We start from the raw sequence: 15,775 nt of genomic DNA, 5'->3' as shown, positions 1-15,775 counted from the left end.
TCCAGGAGATTCCATCTGATATTCTGCAAGTTCCCCTACTTCACTGTTTGGATCAAATGCCTCTGAGAGCATGCTGAAGGATGCAATGCTTTTTGTTCCTAGGACATGAGATTAGATGCCAACTGCTAGTGTAATGACAGCTATGGACTCGAAGACTCTGTACTGACAAAAAATCTAGCATTTACGCAACAGGGAAATGGGCACATATCCTCAGGATTCCAAAGAAAGCCACTAGATGGTGAGCTAGGAAGCCACTGTGCAATTTGCTAACCTAATTATGGACGTCAAATGTCTTGTCTGATGACACTAGCTACAGGACTGAGGGTTGATTTAACAGAATTTTATCCTTTAAGATAAAACTGTGGATTTTTTTCTTTTTTTAGAGCTTCACCACATCTCATATCAGCTGGAGAAAAAAAAGGATAGGAAAAAAATGGCAATAATATGTATGCCTGTCTGATTCAGCACTTCTGCAGCAGGAACATCCTCTTTCTCCCACAAGAAGAGAATAGGGCATGAGTAGGGCATCACATAAAACCATTTGCCACTTGGCTAATTGAGATTCCATCAAACTGAGATGGTTAGACAATGGTCCCTGGTCCCAGGGAAGCATGTCTGGTATCGACCTGGTGGAATAAGCTCCCAAGAGAGCTGAGAGCCCTGACGGAGCTGTGTAAGTTCTGCAGGGCCTGTAATACGGGGCTTTTCCACCAGGTTTTTGGTTGAGGCCCGGGTCAGGAACAACTTGGGCCCCTCCTCCAGCCAGCGTTGTACCATCAGACAAATTCCCACTCTTTGGTAATTGGCTGAAGATCAGGGAGAATTGGGGACTATGCTACTGTCTTGTGTTTAAAACTTTTAAGGGGTTGATTGGTTTTATTGAGGTTTTTACTGTTATATGTAAGCCACCATGAGTCCTTGGAAAGTGGCGGGTCAGAAATCTTAAGAATGAATGAATGAATGAATGAATGGTGGTTGTGGAGCTCCTAAACCCCACAATGCATTGTACAAAGCCAGACTTACACAGGAGAGTGAGGCAATTGTGTGCTAAGGAGTTAAATCTCTAGTGAATGTTCATTCCCAAAGAACCCACAAGCAAAAGCCGAATTGATGGGAATGAGTGGTGTCAATTACATATATATCATTATCAGCCACTAGTGTAAACATCTATTTTAGTTACACTTACAAGGAGGCTCTGAGGGAATCACAGCAACAACCATTTGGGGACAAGAGAGGACATCAATAATTACTATAATCCACAGAAATAACTTGCAGAAAGCCCAGATATGTACCCAAGACAGCCTGCTTCAGAAATGGCCCAGCAATGTACCATTAATGTTTTCCATGCTGGTAAATCAAGTTCATACTGATGAATTAACCAGGACAACTCAAATTATAATGATTTTTTTTTTGGAAACTAGACTATTTTTAGGAGGAAGGAGAGAAATTAAATTCACAACAGGTTATCCTTGTGCCAGTTTACAACTCAGCTCCCCTCTCTAATCCCCCTAGAAGTTTTTAATATATGAGCACAGCATCTTCTGGGGTTTGAAGTAGAAGAGTTAGTTCTTATATGCCACTTTTCTCTAACTGAAGGAGTCTCAAAGCAGGTTACATTTGCCTTCCCTGGAGCTATCTGCTGCTGCTGTCAGTGTGTGGCCATGCCTTCTGGCTGCAAGGAGGACCTGAGTATGGGAGGGGCACCTGCTGAATGGGGCTGTGGAGTGGTGGACATTGCTCCATATTAAGACAACTTGGACATGACCACAAAGCTGGTCTGCTGATGAACTGCTGATGAATTGTACGTTGCTGCTGTGGATCAGTGTCCCCATAGAAGAGACCTAGTACTCATCCTTGTGGTAGTGATGGGGTATCCCTCATGATGGGACAGGTCTACTGGGATCCAGTTTTTAATCCAAGGGAAATGAAATTAGTTTTAATTATTTTTATTTGAGAAGATGTGTATAATCTAACAAAAGACCTGTGCACACAGCACAACACCATGACTGTGAGATTATCAAGACACAGGATGCTGTGCTATTATTCCACTGGAGAGAGAGACAATCCATGAACAAATAAAGGCATGCATATGTGAATCATATCTGGAATCATATTTTGTCCCTACAACACATAAAAATTGAGTAAAAGTGAAGACTGGATCTAGATGTAAGAATAACAAAGAAGAGTTTCAGTAAATTGTGAATCCAAAATTCAATAGTTGACTCTCTCTAACTAATCTTTCAGTTGAAAACCTACAATATCTCTGTGACTATTCACACACAATTCAGCTTAATTGAACATATTTAGCTCCTGTATTTAATGAGGTCAACATTCATTCAGTTCATTCAATATAACTTTAATTAGTTTAGTTCCTTCCTTATCAAAGCTGAAGTCAGTGGCACAAGTGAATAGAGCCAGACACACCTTCCTTAAATAAAGTAACAGGGCAACATAATGTTTTGCATTTGGAGTGACTGTATTATGTCAAAGGCACCTATGAACTGGTCAGCTTGCCCACAAACTTTCCCAGGAACCACTAACTACCAATAACTCCTTCAAGGCTCACAGGACCATTTCCAAGCAGGGTACATTAACGCCTTCTTGCACAGAATATTTTCCCAAGCACAAAGCCACAGGAATTATTTCAGGGCCCACCCCACTGCATCAAAAAACTGTGTTGCGAGTGACTCTTAGTGGCTCCTACTGCTCATACCTCCGTCCAGCAGCTCCGGCGTGTTTAAACAGGCTGACCTAAGGGATATTTACACTAAAAACCTTTATAGCTTTAACACCAGTTGAACTCTGTTGGCTTTACTTAAGAATCACAGGAGTCATTGTTTGGATAGAGAGCTGAGAGAATATTCTATTTAAAAGATTTCTAGAAAACCTCTTAAAGCCACTGTTTCTAAGAGTCTCAGAAAAAAATGGAATAGTTGTAAGAACAATTTAAGGCCACAGCACAAACTCAAGCCCTGCCCTTGTGATGGGAAGCTCACATTCTCTAACACCGAATTCTGAATTTTGCATATGCTGAATTCTATGTTTGCAAAAGGTACTTATAGTGCTCTAGATTAGCGATCCCCAACCTGTGGGCCACGGACCACATGTGGTTCGTCAACTAATTGGAGGAGGGCTGCGAAGGACGCCTTCCACCCCCCCCCCCGACTAATTGGAGGTGGGCCCTTTACTTCACCCCCCCCTGGCCCTTTACAACACACTTTGGGTGTCATTGTCTCCCATCACTCCCAGATCTCGTTGCAGAGAACAAGCTCAGGGTTCTCATTGATTTGTCATTGTCATGAGTTAAAATTTCCATGAAAATAAAATGTTCCTTATGTTCATTGTTGTGGCGTGTCTGTATCTTATTTTGAAGGGATGTTTAAACATTACCATAGCGATCAGAGAGCATTAGGGCAGTGGTTGAGAGTAGAGGAGTAAACTACCCCCCCCCCACCGGGCCTCAGTAAAATTGTCAAGCGTTGAGTGGCCCCCGGTGATAAAAAGGTTGGGGACCACTGCTCTAGATCATGCCTCAACCTAAATATTGGGGAGATGGTTTTAAAAAGAATACTCAGATCTATTTAAAGGGCAATAAAGTGTCTAACAACCTTTCAAAAGCACTACCGGTCTTACAAATATGTGACTGGGAGTAGCTGCAAAGAATATCTTTTCCCCTGTGAGTGGTGCTGAGGGTCTGCGCCTGCTTGCCCATCTCACCCACTGCATCTGCTTCCAACCATCCCCACAGGGGCTTTAATGTCCTAGTAAAGTGGGTGATTTTTCCAAAGGAAACCCAGTAACCAGCCACCTGATCTATCCACATGTCTACCCAATTGAAGAGTTACGCCCCAGCATGAATCTGTGGAGATGAGGTAAGCATGACCTCCTTGCTCATCACTCTTACCTTTAAAGCCATTTGAGGTCTGGGCGCAGCATACCTTTCTGCCTATGTCCCCCAAAGAGCATTATGCTCTGCAAATTCCAACAATCTAGTAGTCCCTGGCCCTAAGGAAGTATGTCTGTCCCCAGCCAGGGACAGGATTTTTTCTGTACTGGCCCCTAGTTGGTGGAATGAGCTACTGGAGGAGACCTGGGCAGAATCTGCACTTACTTTCTTTATTCCATTGTCAATCCTGTTAAATTCAGATTGCTTTGAACTTGGGTCTTCCTCTCCCCCCTCCTCCCCATTGAAACAGGAAAGTCTTCTGCACGTAGTTAGGGAGGCTCAGAAGGTGGGGGGGGGGCTCTTTCTTTTCTTGAAGCCTCTTTCTTTCTTTTTTTGAAGGGGGGACAGAAGCCAAGCAGGGAGCCTCTTTCTTTTCTTGGAGGGGAGGGGGAGAGGATCGAAAAAGGCAGAGGAGGGAGGAAAAAATCCAGGACCGACAGAAGTTGAGAGAAGTTAGGGGCTTCTCCTTTAAGGCAAGTGTGTCCAATGACCAGGTGTAGCCTGAGGTTCTCTACCACGGAGCTTTCTTTATTCAGGATTTTCAGCAGTCTCAGATATGGCACAATAAAGGTAGGGTCACTCCGGATCAATCCTTCTTGCTGCAGATGGAAAATTAAAATCGCCCAAAATCCAAACTGAAATCGAATTCTGTGTAGAGGGCAGGGACTGAATCGATCTGGGGTTGGAATAAAAGCTCCGTGCAGTTTACACCCAGGTCCCTGTCGGAGCTGTCCCAGTTCTGCAGGGCCTGCAAGACAGAGCTCTTCCACCAAGCATTTGGTTGGGGCCAGTGATACTAATTACATCAAAGGGTCATCTCCCATGCACCCCATGAAGGATGCCCACTAATAGATGTATTGTAAATTGCTGTTGGCATGGAGATGTTGAGTTTTTAAAACTTGGATTATGTACTTGGATAATCCAAAACTTGGATTATGAGTTTTTAAAACTTGGATTATTTTAAGGTTTTTAACTGTTTCGATGTAAATTGTTTGTTACACACCGCCCTGAGTCATATTAAATTAAATTAGATTGGATTATAATTATTATAATTAATAATAGTAGTAGTAGTAGTTAGACTATTTCCATCCAAAGCCCAGAAGACTTTTGGGGACGTGGCTATCTTCACCATGGGACTTTTATAAGTGCAGTGTGCTCCCCAAGTTTTACTTTTATTTTATTGAATCTAGTAATTATGCTAATAACGGTATTCTGGTCTGATCCACTGTATTTATTACATTTTTCTCCCATCATGGGCTGGCATCTAAAAGCTCCCCAGAAGGTCTGAGCAAGCCCAGACCTGCGTAGCTTTAGTTGCTGTATCCTTCCTGTTATGCCTTGGAGGACCTTTTGTGTTAGCACACTGGAGGTTCCTCTCATCTGTGAACCTTCTCCATAGCCTGGGCAACAGGACTAAAGGGTAGTGAGAGCTGGACCTATCTTGAAAATTCTAATGCCGCTTGGGCTGGAGATGAGATCAGCCCCCTTGCCCATGTTTCACTATCTGGTGAATGCAAGAATGTTTTGCTTTCTGCGGCTTCTGTGTGCCTTGCTGCAGACAATGAGGTATCTCGGGACTTGGTTTCTTAGTTCTGCTGAGGATGGATGAGCTCATGTTTCTTTATATAGATATCCCGTCAGATTCCTCTCCATAGCAACACGGCATAGCATGACAGCCTCTGGGCTTGTGCTGTCAGAGAGCCTGTCTGCTTGAGCTTGATGCTGCATCCTGCACATCACTGCAAACAGCATCCGCTCAAAGGCAGCAGGGTAGAGAGGAACCAGCACAGGTACCAGGAGGGTGGATCAGCCTGCTGTTCCAAGGCATCCTACAGCCTGTTAAGGTAGTCAGCCTCGAAAAAAGTTAAGTGCAGTGCTACCTGATACTACAGTGCCACCTTCTGGCCACAATGTTTTTAAAGGGGCTTCCTTTAAAAACAAAAAAACAGGGAACTGCTTACTGCCTTGAAAAATCCAAGCAGAAAATATACCACGTGGGAGAGATATATTCAAAGATCCAAAATCAAACGAATTTAAGGATAAATCATAATGGGGAAAAGGCGACCCAAAATATCTTGCTGACTGGGGCTGCAGTGTCCTTGAGAACATAATTTAATACAATATGGAAGGCTCATTAAAAGTCTACTACAGACTAGATTCAAGTGGTCTGAAGCAGCAACAAAACAAAATCGAGTGCAAGCACTCTTCCTCAGACTCAGGCTCACGCCTTGAATAAATCTTTGCTGGTCTTAAAGGTGCCAATGGACTCTACTACAGAGTCAGAGTCCACACTATGCTGTTACGAGTTTACACTTCATTTGATTGCTGAAGGAGGAATGGGGTACATGCCAGCATTCCCCCTTGCCCGAAATGGCCTGGTGTGGCCTGTCCAAGCCTCAATGGGCCTTTTTTTTGGGGGGGGGGAGTCTTGGAGTTCCCTCCAGGACTCCTCCCAGCCTCGGAAAGGCCCACCAAGGCTTGGACAGGCTGTGGCAGGGCTTTTTGGGGCATAAGGGAGTGCTGGTGGGAACCCCATTCCTCCCCCCAAATTGGCATCCCTCCCACCAGCACTCCCCCCTGCCCCAGAAAGGCCTACCGCAGCCTCTCCAAGGCTCTGTGGGCGTTTTGGGGGCTAAATGGGAGGCATGGAGTTCCCCGAAAAGGCCCGCCAAGGCTTGGAAAAGCCGCAGGAGGCATTTTCAGGCCAGGGGGGTGGGCTGGAGAGAACTCCTTCCCTCCACCCCGCCAACCCGACTGACCTACTCTCCCAGGAGCAGTGAGGAGCAGAGAGACGGTGATTTTGCCAAACTGCCCCTCACTGGGTTTGTTGGGGGCCAGTCCGGCCTCTGTTTCCAGTCCACAAGATGGAAACAGAGGCTGGACTGGATCCACCCAGGAGGCTGCTGCTCAAATAATAAGAACAGCTAAGTGTTACAAATGTGGAACGCCCCCTGGGATGGAAACGGGTATTTATGTGATGCCCATAGTCCTGCCCCAGGGAGCATGCCCGAAGAGGCTGGGGCAGCCATGGGGCAGTGTGGCAGGGGGTCAGGCCAGGGCTACCACAAGAGATAAGGAGAGGGGAGGGGAAGTGGGAGGGAGGAGGGAGCCTGTGTTTGTGTCTGAGGGAGGGAGGAGGCATCAGAGAAGAGGTCAGCAAAGCAAGAGGTAAGGGGGGGAGGGCAGGGGGGAATGGGGGAAAGGAGTTTGTGTATGTGTGTGAGTCTGAGAGGGGGGACGGGGGAGGGACCAAGGAGCCCTGGAGCCCGGTGTTCCACATACTTGTGAAAGTCAGGCTGTCACTAATTTATTAATAACAGTAAGCCACTTTGTGAACTCAATAGGTCTCCCCTCTCGTGCCTGCACTCACATCCTTCCATTGCTGGTTTGGGTGTGCTTTGCCACCTGTGGCCCAAACTGCATCTGTTGCCTAGCACTGCAGGGCACAAAGGGGGGCACGAAGCATCTTGGTGTCTGTGGCAGTCCTAGCTGTCCTCGCCAGCTACAGGCATGAGCGAAAGGATGTGTAGGGAGGGTAGACATATTGAGGAGGTATTCTATATCAACGATGTTTTAAAAATTAAAACTAAAAGTTCACAAAATGTGCCTGCTGTGCATGTACATTATGGGCTATAAATTATTAATATCATACTTGCTTCCCAATTATTGCCAATGACATTAGTGCAGTTATGTGCTTTATACTTATTTGATCCATTGGTTGCTGACAATTGATTATAATTATTGCAAACAACCTTACATACAAATTAATAAATAAATAACAAATAAACCACAAAACCTATAATTCTTATAATTGTGTTAGCAATTTCTGAAAGTCATTTCTGAAAGTCAGGACAGCTTAAATTTATCTTCACAATAATTCTGTGATGCACATTAGATTAAGACGTATTGGCTTGGATCCTGTATATCTCTTTCCCCTAGGAGAGGAGCTTTCCTCTGAGGGAACAGAAGGAAGACACAAGGTTCAACACAGTAAACTCCCTAAGCTCCTGAGTAATGATCATGTTTGTGCAGAAACTTGAACCTGGATCTCCCTTGTGTGATACTCTCACAAAAATACCATGGTGCTTTCCTCCCTGCTAAAGCTCCACAAAAGTCTTGTTCATTCTTCAAAACTTCATCTGGAGTCATGACACTAATCAGCAACCATATCTCTGGCCTATTATACAATTCTGATATTCCCTTAATTTCCTTCCCAGCCAAATCCATAGATGCAGATATTCTTATTGAAGTGGATTCATATACTGGTGCATTCCGTATAGCAGAAATGATAACGGATGTGACGTCCATTGTCCCGCATTAGGGAGTGCACAGTAGATGGCCCACAGAAGTGGAGGTGGTGCCAGAGCAGCCAGGCCCAGCACCGAGGCTCACTCGTTGATCTGGTGCTGGCGCCGCTGCCAGTCTTCTGAGGCCTGCCCTCCAGAAGCAGGACCAGCCTTGGAATACACTCGCCAATGGCTGCAGCACCAGAGCCACAAGTGGGCTTCAGGGCTGGGGCTCACTGCTCTGGCGCTGTGGCTGCCAGTCTTCTGAAGCCACTCCCACCCTCCAGAGAGCAGGAGCAGCCTCAGAAGACTGGCGGAGGCGACATCAGCATCGGCAAATGGGCCTCAGTAGGGGCCAGTACCCCAGCCACAGAGGACGGGCCAGCTGCGGTTCCCAGGAGCAACACAGGTGAGGAGGGAAAGGGAGTGAGGAGTGTGGGGGGAATGAGTCTGGCTGTGTCCTCTGAGAGGGGGAGTGGGTAGGGGGCAAGAATCCCTTTTGTAGATGTTCTACACCAAGGGCAAGAATCCTTGTCAGTAGATGTTTTAAGAAAATGGCTGCAGTTCTGGATATCTCTTGCAGAACCACTTGAAAACAAAGAAACCCACACTACCCCTGGGTGACTGCAAATTAGTTCAAATTATCTCATAGGATTTGACTGCCAGATCTTACCTGTAAGAAGGGTCAGTTTGTGCTGTGGGCTACAAAAGGAGCTGGGAGAGGATCTGTAAAGGGCTTCATTATCCAAGTCTGTAAAAAACCAAACAAAGAAAATTAGCATGATGGCAAACATTGAGCAGAAAGTCAGAAGTGAGGGCTATCTACATGTTATATACAAGTACTGGTCACTGAGCCTCCATCCCTTTTCAAGTAAATTGTTTTAAAGGTAAAGGTCTCCCCTGTGCAAGTACGGGGTCATGTCTGACCCTTGGGGTGACGCCCTCTAGTGTTTTCATGGCAGACTCAATGCAGGGTGGTTTGCCAGTGCCTTCCCCAATCAATACCGTTTACCCCCCAGCAAGCTGGGTACACATTTTATCGACCTCGGAAGGATGGAAGGCTGAGTCAACCTTGAGCCGGCTGCTGAGATTGAACTCCCAGCCTCATGGGCAGACAGCTTCAGACAGCATTTCTGCTGCCTTACCACCCTGCACAACAAGAGGCTCTAAATTGTTTTAGGAGGTAGCAAAAGAATAGCAGGGGCTTGCAGGTGGGATGTTTTCCAAACCTGCTGCTTCTTGTTCCAAACTACCTCTTTCCAAGCTTCTTCTCTCTTTTATATTACCCCTGCCAAAGTATTGGGGGTCCACTATGTGCATTTATTTGTAAAATCTTCCAGGCCATGTGCTGTGATTGCCACATCTAAAACTGTGGTAAAAGATGAATGAGTAGCATAAATATTAGTGGGTCTGGTGAATCAGAAGTGAAGAAATGAAAAGGCTTAGTAAATCAGAAACATCAAAAAACAGTCTAAAAAGTATAAATGGCAATCCTTTACCACCTTGCTCTTTAGTGAGGCCCCTGTTTCTTTTGGATTTGCAACTTACCACTAAATATTTTTCCTATGCAAGACAAATTCTAGGAGACCACAGTATCTGTTATACAAATAACAGGATCTGTACCCACCACTGGGTGGAGGTAAAGGATCTGTTCAAAATATGTAAGGGCTGGTAAAAAAAAAACAGCAAGAACATTTTCCTGGGAACATTCCAAATTTCTCATAAATAAAATAACTCACCAAGACAGATAAAACTGTATTTTTGTTTTCTAAGTGTGAATGTGACAAGATGTCACACAAGACATTGTGTAGTAATGAAAATTTAAAATAGGGGAGTAGATTGTCCCACTGTTACCCAACCAATGATATTCTTGGAAAAATTTTGCAGGTTGGTTCTCATGTAGATTTCCACATATACGGGAAGATTTTTATCGGTCTCCCCTCTTGTGACCCAAATATCCCCCCCCCATTCAAGAAGTATAGGGAATCCCCAAGGCATATTTCTGACATAAAATCAGGTTTGGGGGAGAGGGGGGGACTGCAAAAATTGCCCCCTCTCCTTGTGGAAATCCAGGAAGGGGGGTGGGGGCATCTAAGACTCTGCATGTGTGTTTTATAGTGTTTCTCAGGTCATATATTTGTTTCCAGCCCAAAACCACTCAAATTACTAAACTTTCTTTGAGCCAAACAGATGACAATTTCAGTGGAGAAGAGTATTAATAATGTTAACTTTAGCAAGCCTGAGAAAAACTTCAAGCTTTGTGAGAACATTATACTTTTGGATATTGACTTCTATATCCATGCTGCCTAGACACAACCATTCAGACATCAATGATCAGTTGTTCTGCATCTGAAGGCTGAGCATGAGTCAGGAGAAGGGAATCCTGACAACTGTGATCCAACTGTAAATAGTTTCTGCCCTAATTTCTAAACAATTTTATTTTCCTATCCCTGTGAGTAAATATAAGTTGACATTCTTTTTTCGTTTCCCTCACAGATGTTGAACTTATTTACTACAGAAGCCACTTGAGCTAAGTCTGTCAGGTGGAAGGCTGAGGTAAAAACCATACTGGTTGAACTTTGTATCATTCTACCTCTGTTTAAACCTCATTTTGAAGACCTTCATCATAGGCATAACCAAAAACCTCTGAAGATCACTCTAAGCACTGGTTTCTGTTTAGCATTTGCCTTCCCTCTCCTTCTCTAAATGCTGCTTTCCAGAATGGTTTTGTAAAGTACGTGAATCCTCATTAAATATTAGATATGCTCTGTGTGTCTTGGACAGAATAATTACTTCTATACAGACAATAGATCCAAGGAAACTCCAAGGCCCACTGAGGAGAATCAGAATGAAGCTGTTACTCCGCCCCATTTCTGATAACTAAGCATGCACTTTAAACCCCCTTCCCCAATATACACACCCCTACTGGCCCTTCCATGAATGTCTTATGTATAAGGCTTGGATGATTTATAATATATACTGAGGCATAGTTTAGGAGGCAAAACAGAAGAAAACTCTAGTGCATGCCACTTGATACCTTCTTTTTCTACAGCATCAAGAAGTCTCCTTACGACCAGAAGGGCTTGTTCTGAAACATTTAACTGATTAGCAATCTCCATCTGTCCAGGTGATCCTGTTAAGAGGAGAAACAAATAGAGACAATTTAATTCCCAATTTTTAATTATTAATTCCCAATAATTAATTCTCATATCAGCAGAATCATAGCTGTGACCATTAAGTTGCACAGTAAATGTCTCCCGTGGGTCACCATTAGCAGGAGATGCCTGGTCTAGCCAGGCAGGTAGTCTTTGTGGTCTTTGCAAGAAATTGAGTTGATTTTATTACAGTTCTCAGCTACCAACATAGCCTTTGAAAACCACCCATTAATGGTAGATGAAAATCTTGATATGACTTCATTCAAAAAGAATATTAGCAAACCAAAGAGAGACAGAAGATTAACTCCATGTCTAAAGGAGATTCAAGCTGCAATCTAGATACTCTTGTGATCATGGAACATCACTGGAATGTTACATCTCACTAAATTCATTCTAGCAGTCACTAGAATGACTGCAATACAAGAGGAGAATTTAGGATACTGTGAAGCTCAGCTCCATTTTCAGTTCTAAACTCAGCCATGCAACCATGCAACAAGGGAGTATTAAAAACTAAAATCCAAAAGGTCAGATCTGTCTAGTTAAAATCCTCATATTTAACTACTTATGTCTAGCAGTCCTACAGAACTCTCAATCACCTACATTTAGGTGATTATTTAGCAATATCCCATTAAATTATTCTAGTTTATTTCCAAAGAAGTCCATAACCCGGAAATTGGGAAAAGGGCAATCTCAAGGCTTACGGCCTTGGTTCTAAAAGCCCCCTTCACTCCCATGCCTTGGCTTAAGCAAAATAATTACTTATTACAACAGCAAAAATACACTTATATACACAGGTTATGGTACTCCTCAATTCCTTTCCCAAACCAAAGTTCCGGCAGTCACTGATATCCCAGAAGTACAGTTGTCTTGTTGAAGCTGGTCCAGCTGCAGTCCCTCAGAAGCAGGCTTCAGTGAGAAGGAAAGCTCTCAGAGACTCCCTTCTTTATTTACTTATTTGCTTATTTATTTATTTATTATTTCGATTTATTTCCCGCCACTGCCAAATGGCTCGTGGTGGGTTACAGTGTCTTAAAACCCCATTAAAACTCCCATTAAAAGGCTTAAAAATATCACAGCATGGCAGCACAATAATAAAATCCCCTTCCTATCCCCCTTCCTAAAAAAGGGGGGGTGGAGGAGAAGGAGGTCAACGGTGTTCAAGAAGAAGCCCGGGGGAGAGCAGTCGATGTACCACAGCAGCCCCACCCTCAACCATAGACCTGGCGGAAGAGCTCCGTCTTGCAGACCCTGCGGAACGTTGAAAGGTCCCACAGGGCCCGCAGCTCTCCCGGGAGCTCATTCCACCAGGTGGGGGCCAGGACTGAAAAGGCCCTGGCCCTGGTCGAGGCTAGGCATGCGTCCCTGGGGACGGGAATGACTAGAAGATTCTCACTCGCAGAGCGCAGAGCCCTGCGGGGGGCATAGGATGGTAGGCGGTCCCTCAGGTATGTGGGTCCCAGCCCGCATAAAGCCTTAAAGGTTAGAACCAAAACCTTGAACTGGATCCAGACGGCAATTGGTAACCAGTGCAGCTGCCTCAGCACAGGCTGGATGTGGGCCCTCCAAGGTGTGTCGGTGAGGACCCTAGCAGCTGCATTTTGTACCAGCTGGATTTTCCAGATCAGAGACAAGGGTAGGCCCGCATAGAGCGAGTTACAGAAATCTAATCTGGAGGTGACCGTTGCATGGATCACAGTGGCCCGGTGTTCGAGGGGCAAGTAGGGTGCTAGTAGCCGAGCTTGGCGAAGATGGAAAAATGCCTGGCCGGCTACTTTCCTGACCTGTGCCTCCATAGTCAGGGAGGCATGAATGGTCACACCCAAATTCCTGGCCTGGGACGCGATGGTAAGACGCGCCCCTGCCAGAGTGGGTAAATGCGCTTCCTGTTCCTGCCCCCTACTTCCCAGCCACAGGACCTCCGTCTTGGAGGGGTTGAGTTTCAGGTGACTCTGCTCAAACCATTCTGTCACTGCTTCCAAACATCTGGCGAATGGTTCCGGGGGAGAGTCCGGGCGGCCGTCCATGAGGAGATAGAGCTGGATGTTGTCAGCGTACTGATGGCAACCCAACCCAAAACCCAACCCAAAACTCCGTACCAGCTGAGCCAGAGGGCGCATAAAGATGTTGAATAGTGTGGGGGAGAGAACCGCGCCCTGTGGGACCCCACAAGGGAGTCTATAAGGGCGCGAGAGCTCATCCCCCACCGCAACCCTCTGGGTCCGGTTCTGGAGGAAGGAGCGTATCCAGCGCAAGGCTGTACCCCATATCCCCGTACCGGCGAGGCGGTGGACCAATATCTCATGGTCCACGATGTCGAAAGCAGCCGACAGATGCAGAAGGACTAGCACGGCTGACCTGCCTTTATCCAGCTGGCGATGGAGATCATCCAGCAGGGCGACCAACACCGTTTCCATCCTGTGGCCAGGGCAGAAGCCAGACTGATATGGATCGAGTGCCAAAGTTTCATCCAAGAAAGCTTGGAGCTGGTCCGCCACGGCCCTTTCCACCACCTTGCCCAGGAATGCTAGGTGCGACACCGGGCGGTAGTTGGCAGGGTCCTGCGGGTCCAGCGTTGGTTTTTTCAGGAAAGGGTGAACCACCGCCTCCTTCAGCCACTTGGGGAATTCCCCGGAACTCAGGGAAAGGTTGATAATATCCCTGAGTTGGCCTCCTATCCTTTCTCCGCTCCCCTTGAGAAGCCAAGAGGGACAGGAATCAAGGGGGCAGGTGGTCGCCCTGACCGACCCCAGCAACTTGTCCACTTCAGAAGAAGAGAGCCTTACCATCCTTACCATCCAAGAGAAGAAATCAGCTTCAGTTCAAAGTCAGAGGGTCTGGGGACTACATCCCCCAGAAGAATAGATTTCCATAAAGGGAGGGCCTGTACCAGGCAAAAATGTCTTCAGCTGAGGCCTCTCGGCAGTCCAGTCCTTGGAGAAAAGGCACCTAGGCTTCATGCTCCACATCCTACCCAGTTTCCCCTCCCCCAGTCATACCTATACACACGCCTCCCAATGTGCAATTAAATTGTTTCACTGCTCCACCCAACAGCCTATATCCCCCAAACTCTACAAGTGTGTTTAGGATTTTGATGATAGTTACAGCTGGATTTAATCGATTTTAGATGGTGAACAGTATCAACTCACAAACAAGTCAAAATTGAAAAGCTTTAAATAGATCTAAATATACATGAATCTTGTTTACAGTTATGACAGAAATTTGGTTTCAGTTGTAAAAAGACAGGTAACGTTGCCAGGAGAAATAGAAGCTTTCGGAGTGTATAGACTACAAAGGGTTCAAATAGCCTTCAACAAATTTGGAAGGAGGAGCAAGTGTTGCAAAATGTACCCAACTTAAGGTTGTATATCCTGAACTGCTGTTAGAGAGATTGTCCCCCCACTCACCATATCTACCTTGCCAACACGCATTCATCTTTGACTCTGTGAGTACTGAGCCTGAAGAGAAAAGGTGGCTAACAAATACAAATAGCAACAACAACAGTAACATTTCCATTAAGTGTTCATCAGTGCAAGATGCACACTATAAAGTACAAAGGGACACATTTATAGAACTAATATGCACACAGATACTTGACAGCTCATAATATTTATTTTATTTTATGCATTTATTGTCTGCTTTCTCATTGAGACGTAAGGTGGATTTAGGGCTGCCAGGATTGACAGAATGTTTGGTGATTCCTAGGAAGACTACTTTATGTCTTCCCCCCAGAACTAACATAGGGATGTACCCATTTGCCCCCCCTTTTGCCCAACCTCAATCCTCCCACTGATTGCTAGGCTTAACCTGGCAACATGAGGTAGGTTATAGAGTTGTAAAAACAATGCAATAAATATCTCTTTGAAATGCAAACTGGACAACACAATCATTTATCCAAGGTCACATCAATTTATTTAAAATATATATACATCCTTCTTCCTCCATCAAAAGTGCTACAAGTCACTCACCACAAGATCATCATTAAAATATATATAAATGAAAAACTCAGTATAAAAAACAAACAGAACAATGAAAGCAGCAGCACCAATACAAATCAGACATCATCCATACCATTTAACAAAGAAGAAAAGATCTAAAATCTTAAAAGCATTTAAATATAATAATAACACAAAGAAAAAATAACTAGTGAAATGGCGGGGGGTGGGGAGCAATCTGGAACAAAGTTAAATCACCAAGGAGTCTAGTAAATCCGAGGTTGGGTCCCCTGCCTTTCCAGATAGTGGATGTTCATTTCTACTTCAGTGGTACCATAAGGATGGCAGAATTGTTGGGTAAATGGCATATTAACCAATCACATCCATGCCCCCCTTCCTAATCTTTCCTTGCCTTTAGCATGAAGAAGTTATGCTTTCAGACACCCATAGCCAGGA

The 15,775-nt window shown here is 45.0% G+C and overlaps 1 long non-coding RNA gene across 2 annotated transcripts in view; it reads right to left on the bottom strand.

Annotated features, from left to right (window-relative positions):
• LOC143835751 (uncharacterized) overlaps positions 1-15,775 on the bottom strand; it is a 226,262-nt gene that overhangs the window by 135,448 nt on the left and 75,039 nt on the right. For both annotated transcript variants that reach the window (XR_013230334.1, XR_013230335.1), the window contains 2 exons: positions 11,270-11,365; positions 8,906-8,983 (listed from right to left, as the gene is read on the bottom strand). This is a non-coding gene — a long non-coding RNA (uncharacterized LOC143835751). The remainder of the gene's footprint in view (positions 1-8,905; positions 8,984-11,269; positions 11,366-15,775) is intronic.

Source organism: Paroedura picta, chromosome 4, assembly GCF_049243985.1.
Source record: "Paroedura picta isolate Pp20150507F chromosome 4, Ppicta_v3.0, whole genome shotgun sequence".
NCBI classification, from domain to species: Eukaryota; Metazoa; Chordata; class Lepidosauria; order Squamata; family Gekkonidae; genus Paroedura; species Paroedura picta.
This window is presented reverse-complemented; position numbering and strand designations above follow the sequence as displayed.